The sequence below is a fragment of the Capsicum annuum genome, chromosome 4, assembly GCF_002878395.1.
Source record: "Capsicum annuum cultivar UCD-10X-F1 chromosome 4, UCD10Xv1.1, whole genome shotgun sequence".
Taxonomy (NCBI): Eukaryota; Viridiplantae; Streptophyta; class Magnoliopsida; order Solanales; family Solanaceae; genus Capsicum; species Capsicum annuum.
Window position 1 is genome coordinate 31225915 of NC_061114.1, and position 21138 is coordinate 31247052.

The 21138-nt window shown below is 34.9% G+C and overlaps 1 pseudogene; it reads right to left on the bottom strand.

Annotated features, from left to right (window-relative positions):
- Nucleotides 1-2083: 2083 nt before the first annotated feature.
- The window catches only part of LOC107869038, a 58456-nt pseudogene continuing 39401 nt past the window's right edge, over nucleotides 2084-21138 (bottom strand).

A 21138-nucleotide genomic window follows, 5' to 3' on the forward strand; every position in this document is an offset into this window, starting at 1 on the left:
ATTTATGTGTCTGCTAACCTCACTGAGGATAATATCAAAGAGATTGAGCTTATCTCTGGATTTAATCACTTAAAATTTCCTATGCAATATTTGGGTTGCCCGATTATCAAGGGAGGAAAAAAGTTATTTATTTCAACAATATGGTGGCCAAGTATGCTAATAGACTTCAAGGTTGGCAAGGAAAGCTTCAAGGTTGGTAAGGAAAGCGATGCCTATTCATTTTTTAACCATTTTATACCCTCCAAAGACCGTGATAAATCAAATTGAGAAAATCACAGCCAACTTTTTTTGGGGACAAGTAGAAGGAAAGAACAAGCATCAATGGAAATCTTGGCAAGATTTGTGCTTTCCTACAATTGAGGGTGGAGCAGGTTTTAGAGCCCTCAAGGATATGTGTAAAGCATTCTCTATGAAAGCTTGGTGGATTTTTAGGACTCAAAAGGGTTTGCTCAAAGAGGTCCTAGAAGCCAAATATTGTAAGAGGATCCATCCTATGAGTAGAAAGTGGTCTTATAGCCAATCTCACAATTGGAGAAGAATGATTGATGTCAAGGACACAACCGAAGAGTTTATTCTTTGGAAAGTGGGTAAAGGAATGATCTTATTCTGGTGGGACAATTGGACAAGCAAAGGTGCCATTGCTAAACTCACACAAGGTCAAAATACCTCCAAATATACCATTTGAGATCGGTCCTTCCTAATCATCTGGTGGAGTCTATTAGGCATATTGACATTCTACATGGCAAAGATGATAAGCCTATTTGGATCTCCGACTCCAGTGGACAATTTTTCAGTAAATCGGCTTGGCACACAGTGAAGCAACACAACTTCAAATCCCTCACAACTACAATGATCTGGAGAAATAAACTCCCTTATAAAATCTCTTTCTTTATGTATAGAGTTATTCATAACAAACTTACTACAGATGACAATGTACAAAAACTTAAGGTAAACTTATCCTCTATTTGTTATTGTTGCAGGGATCACAAACAGGAAACCATTAACCATCTCTTTTGTGATAGTCAGGCTGCAAAACAGGTGTGGTCGTACTACGGAAATACATGTGGAATCAACGTCAGATACGGGGACATTAAACAAATTGTGATGTGTTGGTGGATGCATAAATTTGAGAACAATGTCCACAAAACTACCTTACAGTGTCCCCCAATTATAATATGTTGGGAGTTGTGGAAAAGCAGATGCAAAGCTAGGTTCGAAAACATACTTATGACCAGCAAATTCATCATTCAACAAACCTATAAATATATGCATCTTCTATTGACAACTACCTGGCCTAAGCTCGTTCTCCCTGCTAACTGGATTGACATGTACAACATGATTGAAAGATTAGTACAAGCTACTAACAGTTGAATGAAATCTATCCTTGGGTTCTTGAAGCTCAATACAGATGGTTGCTCTAAAGGCAATCCGAGAAGTTCCGATGGAGGAGGGATACTAAGAGACAACACAGGTTCTTGTATTTTTGCTTTTGCAGATTTCTATGATCAAATTAGTAACCACATGGCGGAAATTAAAGCCATCTTACAAGAGATGAAGATGTGTATTGGGAATAACTACTTGAATATTGTTTTTGAGTCGGATTCTCAGTTGATTGTGAATTTTATTAACAAGAAAACGAAGGTACCCTGGCAAGTAGCAGACATCATTGACCAGATCAACACCATCTCCAAGTATGGAAATTTCAGTTTTGTTCATACTTTCAACAACAACAAAAAAAAAACCAGTGTATTCCCACAAAATGGGGTCCAGGGAGGGTAAGATGTATGCAGTCCATACCGCTACCTCCGAAGAAGTAGAGAGGTTGTTTCCGATAGACCCCTGACTCAAGATAAAGAATAGTAAACAAAGGGATCGATGAGACACAGAAAATCAAGAATAAGAAATAGTAGAATAGAAACCAGAGAAAATACGAAATATGAGAAATAAGGGCAACACTAAATAAGAAAATAGGAACTAAGAAATAAGAAAATAGCACCCCCACCTAGTAGTAACATACCCTCACATACCAAAGACACCCAAGTACACAGTCCTAGGATTACGAACCCAGCTACACAAGATCTCTCCGGACTGCCTGCTACAACCCACACACTCACACTAGTCTTCTACCCTTATCCGCGACCTCTACACCTTCCTATCTAGGGTCATGTCCTCAGTAAGCTGAAGCTGTTCCATGTCATGTCTAATCACCTCAAAGAAGCTAATCATCTATCATGCTGATCACTTGGCCAACATTGGAGAAAACTCAAAGAAGCTAATCATCTATCATGAGATGAACTCCATGCCGGAGAAGATAAAGAGCATGGTGAGGCTTGATATGGAGGGAATCCCATATTTCAGAATCACTAATAAGAAGAATCATTTTGTTATTAATGATTGTAACAATTATTATGTATAGTAGTATGAGTATAACTACTCACCACCCAACCCTCTACTCTTATGCTAGGAAGATCCAACATAACCACCTTAATTTTTGTGCTCAGATGTATCCAAGAATGAGTTCTCTCATTCTTCATATTATCTTGGAGGAAAAGGTCTGCATCCTCCTCCATGTACTTGATTTTTTGAGAATATAAAGGGTCGGGTAAATCCCTAACCCCCCACCATCGGTGGTTCTAATGAAAAAAAAAACTTTGGTCTTAATTTTCATCAGATTTTTTCATGTGTGGGAGTTCACCTTGTCGCTGATTTTGCTAATAGGGTAAGATCTTTTACCGTACGTTGTCCTCAAAGAGTCAGATTATAAGAATAATTAGGTTTTATCAGTTTACTTCTTAGAATTGATTTTGACAGCAATTGGATCAGAACAGTATGGACAATTGCCAAACAAAACATCAAATGACCTGTAAAACAAAGAAGCAGATGAACGTTATAAGAGAGTTAAAAAAAATGTTATAGAGCTATGTAGCATTTAGCTATTCCATCTTCTACCCTATATAAAATAATATATAGATTTCCTCATAACTTGGTACATGTATTAGTTAAGTGGATTGTAAACTAGAAATCAAACATCATACTTTTTTTTTCAATACCAAACATCATACTTGGTGTGTTGAATTTCATACATAGCAACTAAAATGCTACCAAGCATGGTACTAGTTATGCTGATTCAAATACATGAATATTTTACTTCCTGACCAGCTACCAAACAACCTCTTAATGTACTGAAGGTTAAAAAAGCAAAAGGTTACAAGTTGTTCAAAACACAAAAGGGAAAGTTCAATTATTCCAGAAGTTATACAGTTCTCTCTTTTACTCCTTTCTATACAAATTTCTCTATATGTCCCCTCTTCCATTAGTCCCCAAAAATAGAACTAAATATGCTCGATATTTAACTCTCTCAATAATTGTACAGCAAGAAGTCAATTCTTAGAGATCGAATTTTTGTCTGTGATACCAGTTTCAAGAAAAAAAAGAGCGCATATATTTTCATTGAAACATAGAAAAGTATGACTTACCTACGAAAGCTTATGCAAGCAAGGTCAGAGTTTTGATGCCTACTTTAAAAATAGTGAGTGTTCTAACTATACTTAGTTCATGCAAAATGTTGTCTAATTAATCTCTCAGAAAGCTTATGCAAGCAAGGTCAGAGTTTTGCTGCCTACTTTAAAAACAATGAGTGCTTTAACTATACTTAGTTCAAGCAGAATGTTGTCTAATTAATTTCTCCTAAGTATATACTGGTAAGATATAAATACTCAGTGATATTTCATTAGCTTCTGTTACAATCGGCGACATTTAATCGTTTCCAAAACATTAATTTATATGCATCAATTTGCCTATTATGATTGCATTAACTTGGTCTGACTATATTATCAACTAAAAACATTTCCCTCCAATACTGACAGACGATGAATAAAACTCAATCCTGAACTCGTACAAACAAAATGACAAAATCTTAAGGATGTGTTACCGTCACAATCAAAAGTAAGATAGGAGAGTTCCACTTACTGCCTTCTTGTTGTGATGGAACACAACCAATCACCAAGGCAAACATTGTGGAAGGTCCTACTGCAGCTGTATTTTTCACATGTACAATCAGTGCTACTTCCACTTCTATCACCAAGTTCTTCATCTAGATTGACATCACCAAGTCAATGCCATATCCACAGAATATCAATGGGTTTATATTACGGATATAGGATTACCAATTGGAAGATATGGAGCATAACAAATGCCACATTCAGTTTCTAGATCAGTTTTCTGAATGCTTGAAGGTCCATGGAGTTGAATGTCCAATATGTTTACAAGATTCTCAGAAAATGGCGTGTCTCTCGTCCTGCACGTAGAATATAAATCTCAGTTGGTGAGACATAACAAGGAACAAGCAAAATCTCAGCAAAGTTAAACATCACAAGCTTGATTGTGTCAGAATTCAAATCCAAGGTACATCATTTACCTTAAGAATGACTTGGTAATTTTAAGGGGTAGATCTCCTACGGGCATGATAGCCAATAAAACCTCCTCTACCTTTTGAAAGAGAGAGTTAAAACGATCATTAACAACCAGCCCTCAATCCCTTAATCTTTTTTCCTGATAAATGTTCAAAACACATCAATCATAGAGAAAATTCCATGTAACAGCCGGTGGAACCTAGCTCCTCCTTTGGAATTGCTTTTCTGAAAATTGTTCAGAATGCCAAACATAGAGAACATTCCATGTATAGCAAGTTGGACCTCCTCAACCGATCAAAAGGGAAATTCAAATGTCCTTAACCACCCAGTCCCTTCATTTTTTTCCTGATTAATGTTCAAATATCACCCATAGAGAAAATTCCATGTATTGACAGCAAAAACTAAGTGCAGAAGAAAATGGAAAAAATGTTCCCCTGATTTTACGCATGAAACACCAGGTATTGGGGAAATATATGATAATTCTTGAAAGATCCAGAAAAAATTACTTAAAGCAGTATTTTGAGCACTTAAAACAACGACATCAGCATCCAAATGTAGACAATGATACGGACTAAGATAATTATAGACAGAAGTAAAAGCAATAGTTGAAATACCATCTTTTGCAGTTTTTCCTCCACATCTCCCTCAATCTCTTCTCTCTTGAATCTGAACCAAGAAAGTGACAGCTAAAAGAGCTCCATATCAATTTAAAACTCATTAAAGATAAGAATACTTGTAAAGTGGTTGGTTTTAGAAAAGACTTACTATGGTATGGATGTCGGATCATTAGCATCTATAGATAATATGATGTAGCAGTCATTACCTATAATAGAAGAAAATGGATATCAATCAGTTATGGGCTGGTTAAGGGATATAAAAGTATAAAACAACATTCAAATAAGGACATACTTATACTAAGTTGGTGATGTGACAAGCAAGCTGAGGATATCGTATATCAGAAACCAAAAGAGAGCGGTCAATTTCATCTATTAGATTTTAAAAGTCCTGAAGCTTCTCAAGATGCTGGATCCAAGAAGAAAAAGATATGGGAATTATAGCAGAAAATCACAATCCACAAACGTCAATAAGCTACACATGTCATTGATGGATGAAATAATCAGTAGTAAATCATTAGTTACAATGCAAACGCAAATGCAATTGTGGGGAGAGTTGCAACAGTTTACCTTCTGAAACTGTTGAATAACATCTTTCAGTCTTGAGTTTATTGACCATTTCAAATTGAAGAGATAAGGAACGTCCTGAGGAATAGTCAGTAAATTAGGGCATTGTCTAAAGAGTGCAAGGCTCTATTATCTGAAATTTGAAGGATGCCAACCGCTGATATTGAAGGTGGATGGCTAGGATATGCTCCATCCAAAGTTATCTGCAGGATGTGCACTCTTCCCTTCTTGTCCCTAGCAGACAGAAAAAGGTTGAGAGTTTATTCCCCGGCAAGTTAAAATACAGTCTTCCACTAGCTGCACTTTAGAAACTAAATGCTTTTGCTTGAACTTTATTTCACAGATATAAATTTCGTCAGTCATATCTATATTTCTAATTTTTTAAAACCCATAAATTAACAGCTTTCCGGTCTTGACTTTCTTTCCTTTGACTTCTCTTTTATCTTATAGTGGAATGCCTTGGTGGCTACATCACTAAAATCGACAGTACACCATGTTCTATTGCAAAGGATTATTGTTATTTACTTTCTTTTGTGAAATATTTATCATTTACCTCCACATAATGAAATTAAGGTGATGTATTTCCTTATCATCCAATCTGCATGAGTTGGAAAAGCTCACATGGAGAGGTTGGATAGCCCCCTATTTTACTTCCTTATCGTCCAATTTTGCAGCAACACCTCTGAGGTGGAGGTAAGGTCTGCATATACTCTACCCTCCACAGACCCCGCTTTACACTAGGTATGTTGTTGTATCGTCCAATTCTGCAACATCAGAAAAATAACATGGAGGGGATGGATATCCTCCATTTTAACCTCCCTCTTATAATTCCTACCAAACAAGGGAAACAATCTCTACCCGCTTTGTTCATTAAACCAAAACCTACCCTTTCTTATTTAACCCAAATAAAAGACACCTTACTTGATGCGAAAGCTGAGAAGTCTCAGATCCCCCAAATCTAACAAGGTGCTCCCATCCTATCTCTTCTACCTGTAGAAACAACATCATTTAAAAAAAGCCCGAAAATTATTTGAACTAAAGCATATTCACACAAAGAATAAACCACACCATCGATGGCTGCAATAGACAACGATGCAACCAATATAGTAGTTCAGAATTCACATTTAATCTCTCTAATTTAGAAATCGACCAATGTCAAGCACAATCATAAATTAGAGAGGAATTTCACTAAAGTCCAACATGTATGAAACTCATCGATACTGTTTCTGATCACTGCTACTGTAAAGGCCAAGGACACAATGGTAAAGATTTAGCATCAATGGAACTCTTGGGTGGGTAAACTATCTCTTTGTCAGTAAAATGAATTCAAAAGCAATTCAGCAGCTAGAGGCAATTGGCGGAGCTAGAGTGTGGGATGCTGGTTTGGCGAATATGCATTGAATATGCACGGAATATTAATCTGGAACCTAGTAACTTGAAAATATTAGAAGCCAGAACCCAAAACCTTCAAATCATGAAATGAAGTGGGTTGAAAATCAAGATGTCTCAAGTTCAAATCCTTCTGCCCATCATTCTTAGACTCAGTGGACAAAGTACCTGGTACCTATCCTTCTGCTCATCATTAGTACACTTAGCGGATAAAATTACCTGATACTGTTACCTATCCTTCTGCCCATCATTTCTACACTTAGTGGGTAAAATTACCTAATACTGTTGCATAAGATTTAACATGGTGAAACTAATGAGTATATAAGCTGATTCGAACATTATAATTGTTAAAAAATAGGCCAAACACCCGAACAAATTCAATAAGTTGGTAATGGTTGTTAACCATGTCTTTTTTTTTTTCATTTATATTCTTATTTAATATTATATAATTTTATTTTTTTCTTCATCATATATTATTTAATTTTACCTCTTACTCTAATTCTCACCCCACTAGAGTCTCCCCATTCCACCAAACCTCCACCCAATTTTTTTCAAATATTTTAAAGATTTGTTTTTACCCGACTCTCACTCCAAATCCCCCACCTTTTAGCCCCCTAACTTTTTTTTTATTTTTAAAATTTAATTTTTAAAATTTTCAAAATTTATTTTTTTAAAACTTTCAAGAAAAATTTCTTATACTATCCCACCCCCTACCATCTCCCCTCCCTCCACACACACACCACACATAAAAAAAGAAATGATTTTTTTCATTAATTTTTTTAAAAAAATTAAAACTTTTTTTAGCACTTTTTTTTAGCCCCACCCCTATCCCTACCTCTATCCCATGCCCAAATATTTTTTTAAAAAATTAATTTTTTAACCCCGCCACCTTTTATCATATTCGTTTTCATTATTTTGTGTTAAATATATACAAATTTTTTAAGAATTTTTTTTTCATTGTGTTTTAAAAATGAGAAAATAAGTAAAACACAATTTACTTTTTTGAAATTTTTTTTATTTCATTACCAAACACACCCGTATCATAGACAAAAAATGCATTCAAATTTTGTATTTGTCGTCGGTGTCTCGTCTCAAAACACCAAAAAGAAATGAAATTTGTTACTATAAAAAATAAATTTGATTATATTTATTTGATCTACTATTTTATTGAATTTCTTAGAATTTACATGAATTTAATAACTTAATATATCTACATGACATAATTATGATAAAATAGTAGGAAGAAAATTATTTTATTAACTATTATTGATAAATTTAACATTTATAATGATTAAGGGCATTTTAGTAAACTTACATGTTACAATACAGTACCATATTATCAGACTAAACAATAAAACTGTCATCAAACAGTAATGAAAGATACAGTCTATTCAAACATTGTATTGTACTGTACTGTACTATATCATACCATGCAGTACCATATATTAGGAAACCATAGCAAACCACCATCCAAACAAAGTGTTAGTGGTTTTCGGCAAAGTGTACAAATACCCGAGTTGTGACGATCTTTAAGAGCCCGTTTGGCTTAAGCGATTAAAAACTTAAAATAAGTGCTTATAAATTAAGTAATAAGTGTTTGAATAGAAGTACTGAAACTAAAAAAAAATTATTGATGTATTTGGTAAACAACAAATGTTAAGTACTTTTTTGGTTAAAATGACTTAAATGTTCTTAAAGTTGTTAACATCATAAATAAGGTGAATTATTTATAATTTTTAATTCTAAAATAAATTTTTTGAATAAACCTCCGATGTAATAATTGATTCGATGAAAACAAAGAAGAAAGATGAAGAGAAAATTGGAGGAAAGAGATAAACGAAACGACAAAGAGAAAAAGAAAAAAAAATTATATATTTATGAACCACAAGTTTAGGATATTGTTGGAATTGGATGAAAGTATAAAAGATAAAAAGATAAATATTTTGGTCAAACCTAAAATAATTTTAATCTAAAAAGCAAAAAGCTTGGGGTACCTAACTTCTCATTTATTGATTTTTTTAATCAGTTTTTAGCTTTTTTAAGTAATTTTTAATTCTACCAAACACCTTAAAAAGCTTAAAAAAAATTGATTTGACTAGATTTTAATCCTGTCCAAATAGGGTCTAAGTTGCAGCTAATTTATTTTTTTCAAAAAGCATATTTTAACAAAATAAAGAAAAATTTAAATTTCGGAAAAGATATGTAAAAATATATTAAAATGTTCATTAATTTTGTGATATTAAATATGCGATGTGAAAAGTTTTAGTTAAACATCGTCAATTTTTTATTTTTTTTTAATAAAACAGACTAAAAAGGTAAAACAAACAAATTGAAACACCTAAATTACCATTTAATATTACTAGTCATGTGTGTTGCATGTGGGACTTGAGACATGTAGGTAAGAGCTTCGCCAACTAATATTGTAGTCCGATAAGCTCCTTCATGCTTTGAATTAGAACACCTGCTTACAAGGTCTCGTTGAATTATCATGACTTTTATTGACCATACAAATAAATACTTTTGTAGATTACTAATTGGAACACATTATTTTGCTAGTTCGCCTTCGGTTGTCATTTCTTAATAAATTATGATAGATAGGACTGTGGGGGTGATAGAGAATAATGTAGTATATACATTAAAATTTAATATTTGGAGTTGGCGAAAATATTTATGTGATAATATGGATTCTTGTGCTGCCAGTAGCATTTTATTAGCTAAACTTGCTTACGCTAGTACAATAGGTGTACAAATTGTCAAAATTATTGTAATATTCTTAGTGATACCAGTCATCACATGTTCAATAAATGTAACATGTTATATCTGCTATGAGAAAAACTTAGAAAGCCTACTTTTTAGAACATTACTGTTTGTGGAGTAGGCATAGTACCACAATTGAAAATGAAAAACTTAGACAACCTGCTTTTTAGAACACTACTGTCGGTGGAATAGGCATAGTGCCACAACTGAAAATGACTATTGGCCTTGATCTCTATCTCCTACAAAAGGAACTAGCAAATTAAGTTCAAGGAAAGAATGACATAGCTGGTTATTTCACTAAAATTAAAAGGATATGGGAAGAATTAGATGGCTCTTAAAGCGAATATGCATTGCAATTGTAGTGGAAAGAAGAAAATTATGAAATCCAAAGAGGCTGAGAGGCTTATTCAATTTCTTTTGGGGTTAAATGAAATAAATGATCTTGCATCATACTTGTCCCGCCAAATTATTGGATATCAGTTGATATTGTTTGTTATTGATTAATTCTGCACATTTTCTCACAAACATCTCACACCATTAAGAGTATGCAATATATTATAAGAAGCTCTTTTTCCTTTTCAACTATAAATATTAAATTTTGTTCGCACACCTAGCGAATACAATTTTGGTACTAAAAAAGATATATATTGGTTATATTTCATCTTGCCAATGTCACGATTCGATACTATCCCCTAATCGTAACACAGTTCTTAGAACCACAAGTAATCCCAAGCTAACCCATGGTACTGACATAATGTTTGAGAAATTGATTAAAATATATACAAAAGCTAAATTGACTGAGCGGAAGCATAATCATGAGATAAGTTATTTCAATACGTTACTGTTAAAAGTTTACAACACTGTAATTTAAAAGAAAGAGGAACTTAAACAACATACAATAACTCTGACTAACTATCTATGAAGTCTCTAGTAATATTGACTATAGGTAGTCGGAACATGATCCCCAACTATCCCTAATCAATACATACGAGTATGAAAATGAAATACTAAAACTATGTTTAACTTGAGTCTTCAAAAATAAGAGAACTCATCACCTTCTGGCTGAATGTTATGGTCTGCATGACTATGATTCTGCTAGTAAGCACCTAAATCTACATTACATGAAAAATATAGGCAGAAGAGATATGCGATTAGTGCTTTGAAATATACCAAATATGTGTTATATACACTAGTCATAAAAACTTAAAACATGTTGTGAAACCGAGGACATAAGTCATTTGTTAAAACATTCATATAAAACATGTTGGTACGTAAAAGTTGTGAGTCATAGTAAAATCTCCAAATCATGATCTAAAATATTTCTGTAATCTAAGAAGTGGTAGAAGCATAACTATTATATTTAATAAACATGCTTTGAAATCGAGGACATAAGCCATTCCCTAAGCTATGCATTTAACACATGTTTGTGTGTAAAAGTTGTGAGTCATAGTAAAATCTCCAAATCATAAGCTAAAACATTTCTGTAAACTGATAAGTGCTAGAAGCATAACAATTATATTTAATCTAAAGTTAATGTCGAATATGTTGTAAAACGGTACTGAATGTTAACTGATAATGCTCAACTTACACCATCATTTTGATGCAAGGCGGTCATTGTCAATATATATCCAACAAGAGTCAGCTCGAATCCGCAAGGAATGTAAAATAACTTTCAATACCTACATGTGTTGAGAGTTAACCTGTAATGTGAAATCTAAACAAAATATGAAAGTAAATTGGGGGAATTTGAATGAAAACTTTGTTAAATACAATAACCAACAACACTAGTGAGAGATTTAAGAAATTTATGCATATTACTAATAGGAGAAGAATCTTGGGGTCATGCTATCATAGGTAGTGTTCATGCATAAGTGATTGAAAGTTAGTTCACGTCTTATATAAGGGTTTTGGGTAGGCTAGATTTTGAGTGTTAGTGTTAATCTTTCAATAAAATATTAAATTTCACTCATGGATTCATTTGAATACCTCATTAGCATGAAAAGTTTACAAATCCAATACCTCAAACTAGCACCCTTATTTCTAAGATAATGCTAATGAAAATAGTTAATTCAACCAACACCCTTATTTCTAAGATAATTCTAACAAATAAGCTAGATTTAAGATGTTTACAATTATCCCTCACCCACATCCCTCTTTCTAGTATGATGCGGGATCCTAAGGCAATTGGGGTTTTCACTCCCAATTCTCAATTCAAACATGGGACAAAAGCAAAACCCAAAATAATTAACTAATTAATTGGACAAACAATCAACACCCATGCATTATTCAACACCTAATAAAACATAACCCCAACATATGAAGTTAGCTAATCATGAAATTAAATAAAGGAGATATACACAAATTGTCATTTAATGCATCCATTGAAGATCAAAACAAGAATAAATCCAAACTTCAAATTCAATTCACAATCAAAATCTCTCTTGGAATTAAATTCACAAAATTATATCCTAGCTCTCAAAAAATTGAAAATTAAATAAAAGATGATCCCATTGAGAAAGGGTTTAGCCCCATATGATTTGGGATTCAGCTCAGTGAAATTATAATTCTGTCCTTAAGACTTTTCTGCCCTATCAAGATCGCCACCTCTTAACTGCAGTTGCAATATGCGATTGCAGTGGTAATCTTATAATCACCACCATTTGACTTGACTGCTGATTGCGATCGTAACTCTCAAGGTGCGATTGCAGCACCTGAGGTTTGCCTCCAGGGCCTGATCTTCAGTTTTCCTGCTATTTTTGCTTACTTTACTTGTCCTCCAGCTTTGTTTCAACTTATTTTCATTAGATTACCTGTAAGACTGCACATACTAGGATTAATGCATTTCAATCAAGAATTAGCCTAATATAAACAATTAATTCATCATAGTATGTAAGAATTTGGACGTAAATAAGTGACAAATTTGTCACTCATCAACACCCCCAACTTAAAACTTTGCTTGTACTCAAGTAACACCACTCTATACTCAATGAGACTAATCAACTTATAAGCCCATTCTTACAACCAAATGATCACCATGATTTATAACTTGATTAGTACTAACAATTAGCCAACAAGCATAGGAAGAACTATTCATGAAACTCCCCTCAAAATCAATCACATTTTCAAGGATGCAAAAGACTTTTAAGAACAATCAAGCAACAACTATTATCTCTCAAGAGATAACTCTCTACTAATAGTGACTTAGCTACACTTTTTTACCTCATTTTTAGAGTATGACAAGTTTACCAACCTTTATTAGTTTACATGCCTCCTCACTGATGGAAAGTCCTAATACACCATAATTTCTATCATGTAACAAGTGACAAATGTGCAAGCACTCACTCTCATAAAGAATTTCTCAATACACACAAGTATCATACCACATGCTTATCCTTATTTTTCAATTGCTAATAACTCAAAAATAGTTGGTTAAAGATATCAACGGACTTTTTCAAGCTTGTAATGTAGGCTTAGGAAAGGGTAGGATAAACATTTAGGATAAAAGTGACTACACTGTAATACCCTAAAATTTTGACCCTTGAAAGTTTCTGAAATTTTATCCTCATTGTCCAGACTAGACTCCCCTTACGAGTCGTAGGGAGTCTTGATGAGTTGTAAGGACCCAAATCGTATCCTGAATAGTGTGAGTGACTAAGTTTTTATTCTGAGTACGAGTGGCTTCTAACGAGTCGTATGGACTCACTACGAGTCATGATATCCTAACCATAGTCAAACTAGTGTATGCTTCAAGTGTAGCTGTCTTGGTGATGACTAGGACCCTGTGAGTCATAGGGTCCCCTAACGAGTTGTATGAATGTATGTCATAAGGTCAACAATATGTGTGCCAATATGTATGCCTAATGACACTGTCTTGGCTACCACTCAAGGTGACGAGTCATAACATGTCGCAGTGTGACTCATAGTCATTAGCAATAATTTTTCAGTTTTTAAGTTGAGGCACTTTAGACATTTCCCTCTTTTCCCTACTTAATCACCACAACTATAAAACACCCTTGGAACATTATTTCCACACTTTAACATATTAATGTCACTCTATATTCTCTCTAAATTCCCTCAAGCAAAATACTTAGGGTTTTTAAGAAGTAGGTTATCCAAGGGCTCAAAGGTTGAATTTTCTCCATAAAAATTAGTGTTTCAGGCATGTTACTCTTCCCTAATCCTCAATTTATGAAATTCATGTATTTGAATAGCTTTAATTGGATAGTATTGAATGTGTTTTTTCAACATGGGTTGAGGATTTTTGAATGACTGTTGCTTATGTGATGTTTCATGTTTACATATGCATTGTTTATGTTTTAAACAGTGGTTTTGATACCAATTGAGGCATTGGTATAGTGAATAAACTAGGGGATTGTGATTTTCTCAAATTTTATAAATATTGGCAATTGAATTAGTAATAACTCCAATCCAATTTTGTGAAAGTGGTTTGAGTACGAATAAAATTGTATTGAACTATTCTTTAAACAATTGCATGATATAAAGAGGTTATTGAAACATTATGGTTTGATTTAATTAACAAAGAAATTTGGTTTTCGCTACTTTGTATTAATGAACAAAGGGGGTTGTTCTCCTGAGTTAATGTAATTGAATTGGCATGTCGATAATACCTTGAAAGTGTAGTTGGTAGGACAATACCAATAGTTGTATGCCTAAATGTGTATTATGATTCATTGAATGAGAATGTTTGATAAATGTTTTAATGAGGCTTAAAAGAGGGTTGTGTAGCTGAGTCATGAAAGTAGAGGTCCCGAGGGACCAATACTGGAAACTGTAGTTACTGACGCGGGGGTCTAAATGACCAGTAGTTTGAGTCCCCCTTATTATATGCTTGGAAGGTTTAAGGCCCCAATATTATAATACATAATTGGGTACTTAAGTCACCTTGGTATACCGGGAGGTTTGAGTCCCCTATGATGCATATGTACATCTTTTGGTTTGTGCGACTACATGCATTGGGGCCCTTCCAGCTAGGGAGGAGTCAGACCCATATAGCCTGTGGGTGCCTTCTTATGATTGTTAAGCAACATAGTCCTGACTAAAGTTTCAAAGTGCATGCTAAGCCTTGTTCCCCTTTTCTAGAATATTATCTATGTATGTATATGATGATGTTCATATAGTTTGAAATTGGATCTTGACTTGACATTATTTTATCCCTTATCCTTGAGTTATATGCTAGTGTCAACCCACTAATCATCTCTGGATTCTATTTCCCCATACGATGTAGGTACCAGAGATACTTTTACTTTTCCTGCACAGTGAATAAGTGGATCAACTCAGTTCATCGGTTATGTGGTGAAGTGGTGAGCTTCCATTCTCCAGAAGAATTGAACGTTTCATCAGTTTCCATTTCATAGATTAGAATTATGAGTTCACATTATGATTAACATTGTCATTGTCATTGCCAGGGTCGGGGGCATGTCATGACACTTTATTGATTTTAGTTTTGTTAGAAGGCTTTGTGGATTACTGTGGACTTTGGTGATGTTGGTTGGTTGTTTTTGGTCGGTTATTAGTTATCGATCATAGACATGTCTTAAATACTTTAAGATTATCTTATAATATTTTGTTATATATTCAAAATTCATCAAACATTGGTGTTCTGTTTGTTTAGGAGCATGGGGTGGTTTTTGATCCTTATTGTACTTGAGATATCCATCACGACCAAGCCACGGTTCGGGTCAGGACAAATTTAGTATCAGATCCTAGGTTTGGTGTCATTAGGTGTCCAAAAAGTCGTGTTAAGTAGAGTCTTTCTTATGGGTGTGTAGCATGCCACATTTATAAGGTAGAGGATATGTGGCATTTAGGAATGTTTCTCTTTCTTGTTGTTCTATTTTGTGCTATAGAACCTAAGATCTTGAAATCTCCTTTAATTCTCGTATGTTTTCTTTTTAGATCATGCCTCCCAGAAGATCTGATGCTCGTGTCCCATCTGATGATAATATCGATGGACCTCATGCCACTTATGGAGTTCAGACCCGGTCTAGAGCTCCAGCTCCCAATTTTTCTACCTCACATGGAGTTCCAATAGTTTCCTCCAGAACTCTCCGGACAACTCAAGCTAGTGTTTCTAATGCTGAGTTTCGCCAGTCGATCCAATAGATTACCCAGTTGGTGGCCTCTCAGACTAAGCATGTTGTTTTTGTTGATCCATCTTCTGAGGTCAATAGAGCTAATTTATGAGGTTGATACCTTTGACTTTCACTAGTTCTAAAGTTGAGGAAGATCTTCAAAATTTCATTAATGAGATGGAAAAGATTTTCTATGTGATGCATTCTATTAACGTAGAGGGTATGGAGTTTGCTGCTTATCAGTTGAAGGATGTAGAGTATCAGTGGTATGAGGAATGGGACCAGTCTAGGGTTGATGGTGTTGAGTCCTATTTGTGGGATAACTTCTCTAATGCTTTTCTTGATCGCTTCTTTCACTATGAGTTGAGTGTAACACCCCAAAATCTCCTCCCGAAATATCACACGGTGCTTAAGGCTACAAGTATCCCCAAGCTAAGCCTTTGAGTCTATTACTACATATAATAACTTATTTCGAGAAGCAATAAACAAAACACTAGCACTGTCATGTCAAATGACAGAAAATACAAAGAAAATACTTGGTCTAAACGACCACAATATTGGAAATCTCAACATACTAACAATCTAATAACTAGTCTGACAAAGCCTCTACTACTCAAGTCTACTAGAGAGCCATTGGGACATGTCCCCAACCGACTCAAACTGAACTGAAAGCAATAATATGTATACTAAAACACTGAAATGTCTGAAGATAGGTCCTCAAACCATGAGGACTCACCACTGTAGAGATGTAGAAAAAGGTACTCAGAAATCACTGACGAGGCTGGGACTGAGCACCTGAACCTACATTATAAGACAATATAGTACATAGACGTATATGTGGATCAGGACTTGGGAATGTACTGAGTATAGGGGGGTGTATGCATTTACAGAAAACAATATCCATACTCTTTAATCAAATCATGCATGCAAATATGAATGACTCACATATCTTGAATACATCTACAATATAAAGCTCAAAATCATGTAGAATAAAGAATGTAACATAAATCTCATGAGTCATTATACTTTAGCTTTAAAATCTGAACTCTTCTCTTATTATCATTACTCGTAGACTAAAGAAAGCTTTAAAAAATACTTTCAAACTCATGCATATATCTTATGGAGAGTAAAACTTATTTAATGCTCAAGAACTTAGAACTCTTTTAAACTCAAGACACTTTGAACTCAGAATTCTATAACTCTTACTAGTAGAGAAAACTACTCTCTTCTTGGAAAAATTTTACTTCAAGAAACTATTTTGAAAATCTTACTATTAGGGAAAATATTCTATCTCAAGGGAGGTTCTCTTAACCAATATAAACCATGCGAGCTACATGGAGTCCAACGTCTTGTCCTCCTAAGAAAGAAACCTCACGTTGGGGAGAGGCATCATACTCTTTCCAAGGAGTATAACCTCAACTCAGTGATCACTTATCTCAGCCTCGAGCCCATAAATCTCAATCCTATGGTGGCACATAGTTCTGGGGTATAAAACCGTAGTAACTTACCCAACTCGGTGCTAAATACTACTCCCTTTAGTTACCTATGCTAATCTCAGGGAAATCTACTTTAAAATAATCTCATGGTTCATAAGAACCCAACTATAAAATCTGCAGTCTCATTTGGTAATGTGGATTTCAAAGCTACTATGACCATTGAGGTCAAAACTTTCTCAATTATCTCAAAATACTCAAATCATGAGTGCTTATAGCACAAAAGTTCATTAAAACTGAAATCTCAAGTAGGGTTTAATGACCTATAATCAAATCTCAAGTTAAGACTCATCAAAATGAACACTAGATGTCATAAGGATACATAAATCATATAGAAATCTGGAATATTCAACAAATTGTCTTAAAATCTCAATAAATTCATGTACTTCAATTTCTAGAACATTGGCAAATCTCAAAATCTCATGCATAGTAATATTGGGTATGAACCCACGCTTCAAATTTATAGGAGAACTCATAAAGTCATGTATCTTTGTAATTTAAAACAAGTTTTGGGCGCAAAGATGAAAGAATTGTCCTTGTTCAAACCCCACATACCTTAGATTGTGAAACTAGATAAACAAGCTTAACTCTTCTTCTTACTCTTTGAGAGAGGGTTCTTGAAGTCTTGGATTTGGAGAACTTGAATCTCAACTCAATTTGTAGAATCTATTATGAGTTTTTGAATTTCTTGGAAAAGGGTTTTAGATTTGCTCTTGAGAGAAAATCCTTAGCCCTTGGATGTTTTGGGAGATAATGAGGCGATCTACTTCATTTTGAATATATCAGGGTATTAAAAGGAAAATACCCAAAAGATCCTTTTAAAAATAACTTAAAAATACTAAACGGGATTTGCGATGGTTGGAGTGACGGTCTGTCGCTAGTCTGACGGTCTGTCGGATTTTTTGTCGCACGTTGGTCAGAAAAATGCCACACTGCCTTAGTTACGATTGTCCTAGCGATGTTCCATCGCTAGCTTGATGGTCCGTCATCCTGGATGTCGCACTTGGGCCAGAAGAGGGAGTCACTACCTTGGTTGTGATATTCGGGTGATGGTCCATCAACCTGTCCGTCGCACCTGGGCGGTTTCGATAACTCTTAGTAAAATGGCCATAACTTCTCACCCCGATACCGGATTTGGACAAAATTGGTATCGTTGGAAATCTAATTCAATTCTCTACATAAAAAAGTTGATATTAGGGAAATTCTCCACAGTTTAAAATATTTCTCACTTGGGAAGTCAACCCTTACTATTCTTAAAGATGAAACTCGACTTAAAGAAAATCCAAGGTGTTACATTGAGAAAGAAAAAGGCTAAGGAATTCATGAATTTGAAGCAAGGCAGAATGACAGTGAAGGAGTATGTCTTGAAGTTTTATTAGCTATCACAATATACTTTGGAATTAGTATCTAGTGTGAGGGCTAGAATTTGGAAGTTTGATTTTGGGTTATCCCATAATTTGATCTTGCAAAACAAGACCGCCTTGTTAAACAAGGATATGGATATCTCTAGACTTGTGGTGTATATAAAACAAGTAGAGAATGAAAAGAAGAAGCAAGCAGAGGTGAGTGGAAAACAAAATAAAAAGTTTTAGTATTTGAATCAGGGTGGTGGTCAGTAGCAAAATGGTAGAAATAGTGGAAAATGGTCTAAGAAGAAATTGGGTAATTCTGGTTCCTACTCTACGACTATTACTCCTTTTTCGAAGTCGTCGGGTGATTGTCATTTTAAGAATAATATTAGTTCCAGGGCACAGGGTTTCTGGCCTTAGGCTAGTGGGGCTCAATTAGCTCCATCATATCCCCCTTGTAGATTTTATGGTCAGGTGTGTCATGGTATTTGTGAAGAGGGGAGGAACAAGTTCTTTAAATATGGTCAAATAGGTCATATGTAGAGGGATTGTCCTACTAGGGTTGCTTTTTGGGCCAATAAAATCCCCGTTGCTACTTCATCATATCCCGTACCAAAGGGTACTTCTTCTGTTTTTGGCTTTGACACTAGAAAAAATTGTCTATACGCTCTTGCCACCTACTAAAATTCTGAGGCATCCCTCAATGTTATTACTGGTATGCTCAAAATTTTCTTTCGCGATGTTATTTCCTACTTGATCTCAGGTCTACCCTCTCTTATGTGAACCCTCATGTGGCTGTTCATTTTGGTTTTGATCTTGAGTATATTATAGAACCTTTCTTTGTGTCCACCTTGATAGGTAACTCTGTTATGGCTACAAGGATTTATAGGAATTGTGTGGTGTTCGTCTATGGTAGGGAGACCTTGGTGGATCCGATAGAGTTGGATATGTTAGACTTTGATATGATTTTAGGGATGGATTGGTTGCATTCGTGCTATGCGTCTCTTGATTGTCGAACCCGAAGGGTCAGTTTCCACTATCCTAATGAGCTGGTAATTGAGTGGGAAGGTAGTTCCTTGTGCTAAAGGGAAGATTTATTTCATTTCTTAGAGCTTGAAAATTGATTTCCAAGGGGTGCCTCTACCATCTAGTGCATGCTAAGGATTCTAGATTCAAAGGTCCTTCTTTACAATTTGTCTTTGTGGTTTGTAAATTTTTAGAGGTGTTTCCTCATGATCTTCCTGGTGTGCCTCCCAATAGGGAAATTTATTTTGGGATTGATCTTCTTCCGGACACTCGTCCTATTTCTTTTCCTCCGTATACAATGGCATCGACTGATTTAAAAGAACTCAAGGAGTTGTTGAAAGGTCTTCTAGATAAGGGTTTATCCATCCTAGTATTTCTCCTTAGGGTGCTCCAGTACTATTCATGAGTAAGAAGGATTGATCCTTCAGATGTATATAGATTATCGCCTGTTGAATAAGGTGCTTGTGAAGAATAAGTATCCACTTCCTAGGATTGATGATCACTTTGATCAGCTTTAGGGTGCTAAGTACTTTTCCAAGATTGATCTTTGGTCGGGTTACCACCAGCTGAAGATTAGGGAAGTGGATATATTTAAGACTGCCTTTCGAACCCGGTATGGTAACTTTGAGTTTTTGGTGATGTCCTTTGGTTTGAGTAATGTCCTGATGACATTAATGGATATTATAAACTGGGTATTCCATCAGTTCTTGGATTTGCTCATAATTATATTTATTAATGACATTTTGGTGTATTCCAAGAGTGAGTTGGATCATGCCAATAACCTTTTCCTTATTTTATAAACCTTTAAAGATCAACGGTTGTATGCGAAATTCTCAAAGTGTGAGTTCTGGTAAAATACAGTGACCTATTCAGGTCATGTTGTTTCTAGTGAGGGGATCATAGTAGATCAACAGAAGTTGCAGTGTTTAAGAACTGGCCTAGACCTATGAATCCAACCGACACTCTGAGTTTCTTGGGTTTAGCCAATTATTATAGTTGGTTTGTAGAAAACTTCTCTTCTATTGTAGCCCCATTGACTAAGTTAACCCAGAAGAAGGTGAAGTTCTTTTGGTCGGATGCTTGTTAGGGTAGCTTTGAAAATTTAAAAGATAAGTTAACTTCGACTATGGTTCTGACTCCACCCGAGGGTAGCGATGGTATATTATTTATTGCGGTGCGTCCTGGGTGGGACTGGGTTATGTATTGATGCAGCCTGGCAAGGTGGTTGCATATATTCTAAGCACTGAAAGGTACATGAGAAGAACTATTCGACTCATGATTTGGAGTTGTTAGCTGGGATTTTTGCTTTGAAGATTTGGCATTACTATTTGTATGAGGTCCATGTTGACATCTTCTTGGACCATAAGAGTTTGCAATATATGTTCACCCAGGAAGAGATTAACCTCAGGTAGAGGAAATGGTTTGAGTTGCTCAAAAAC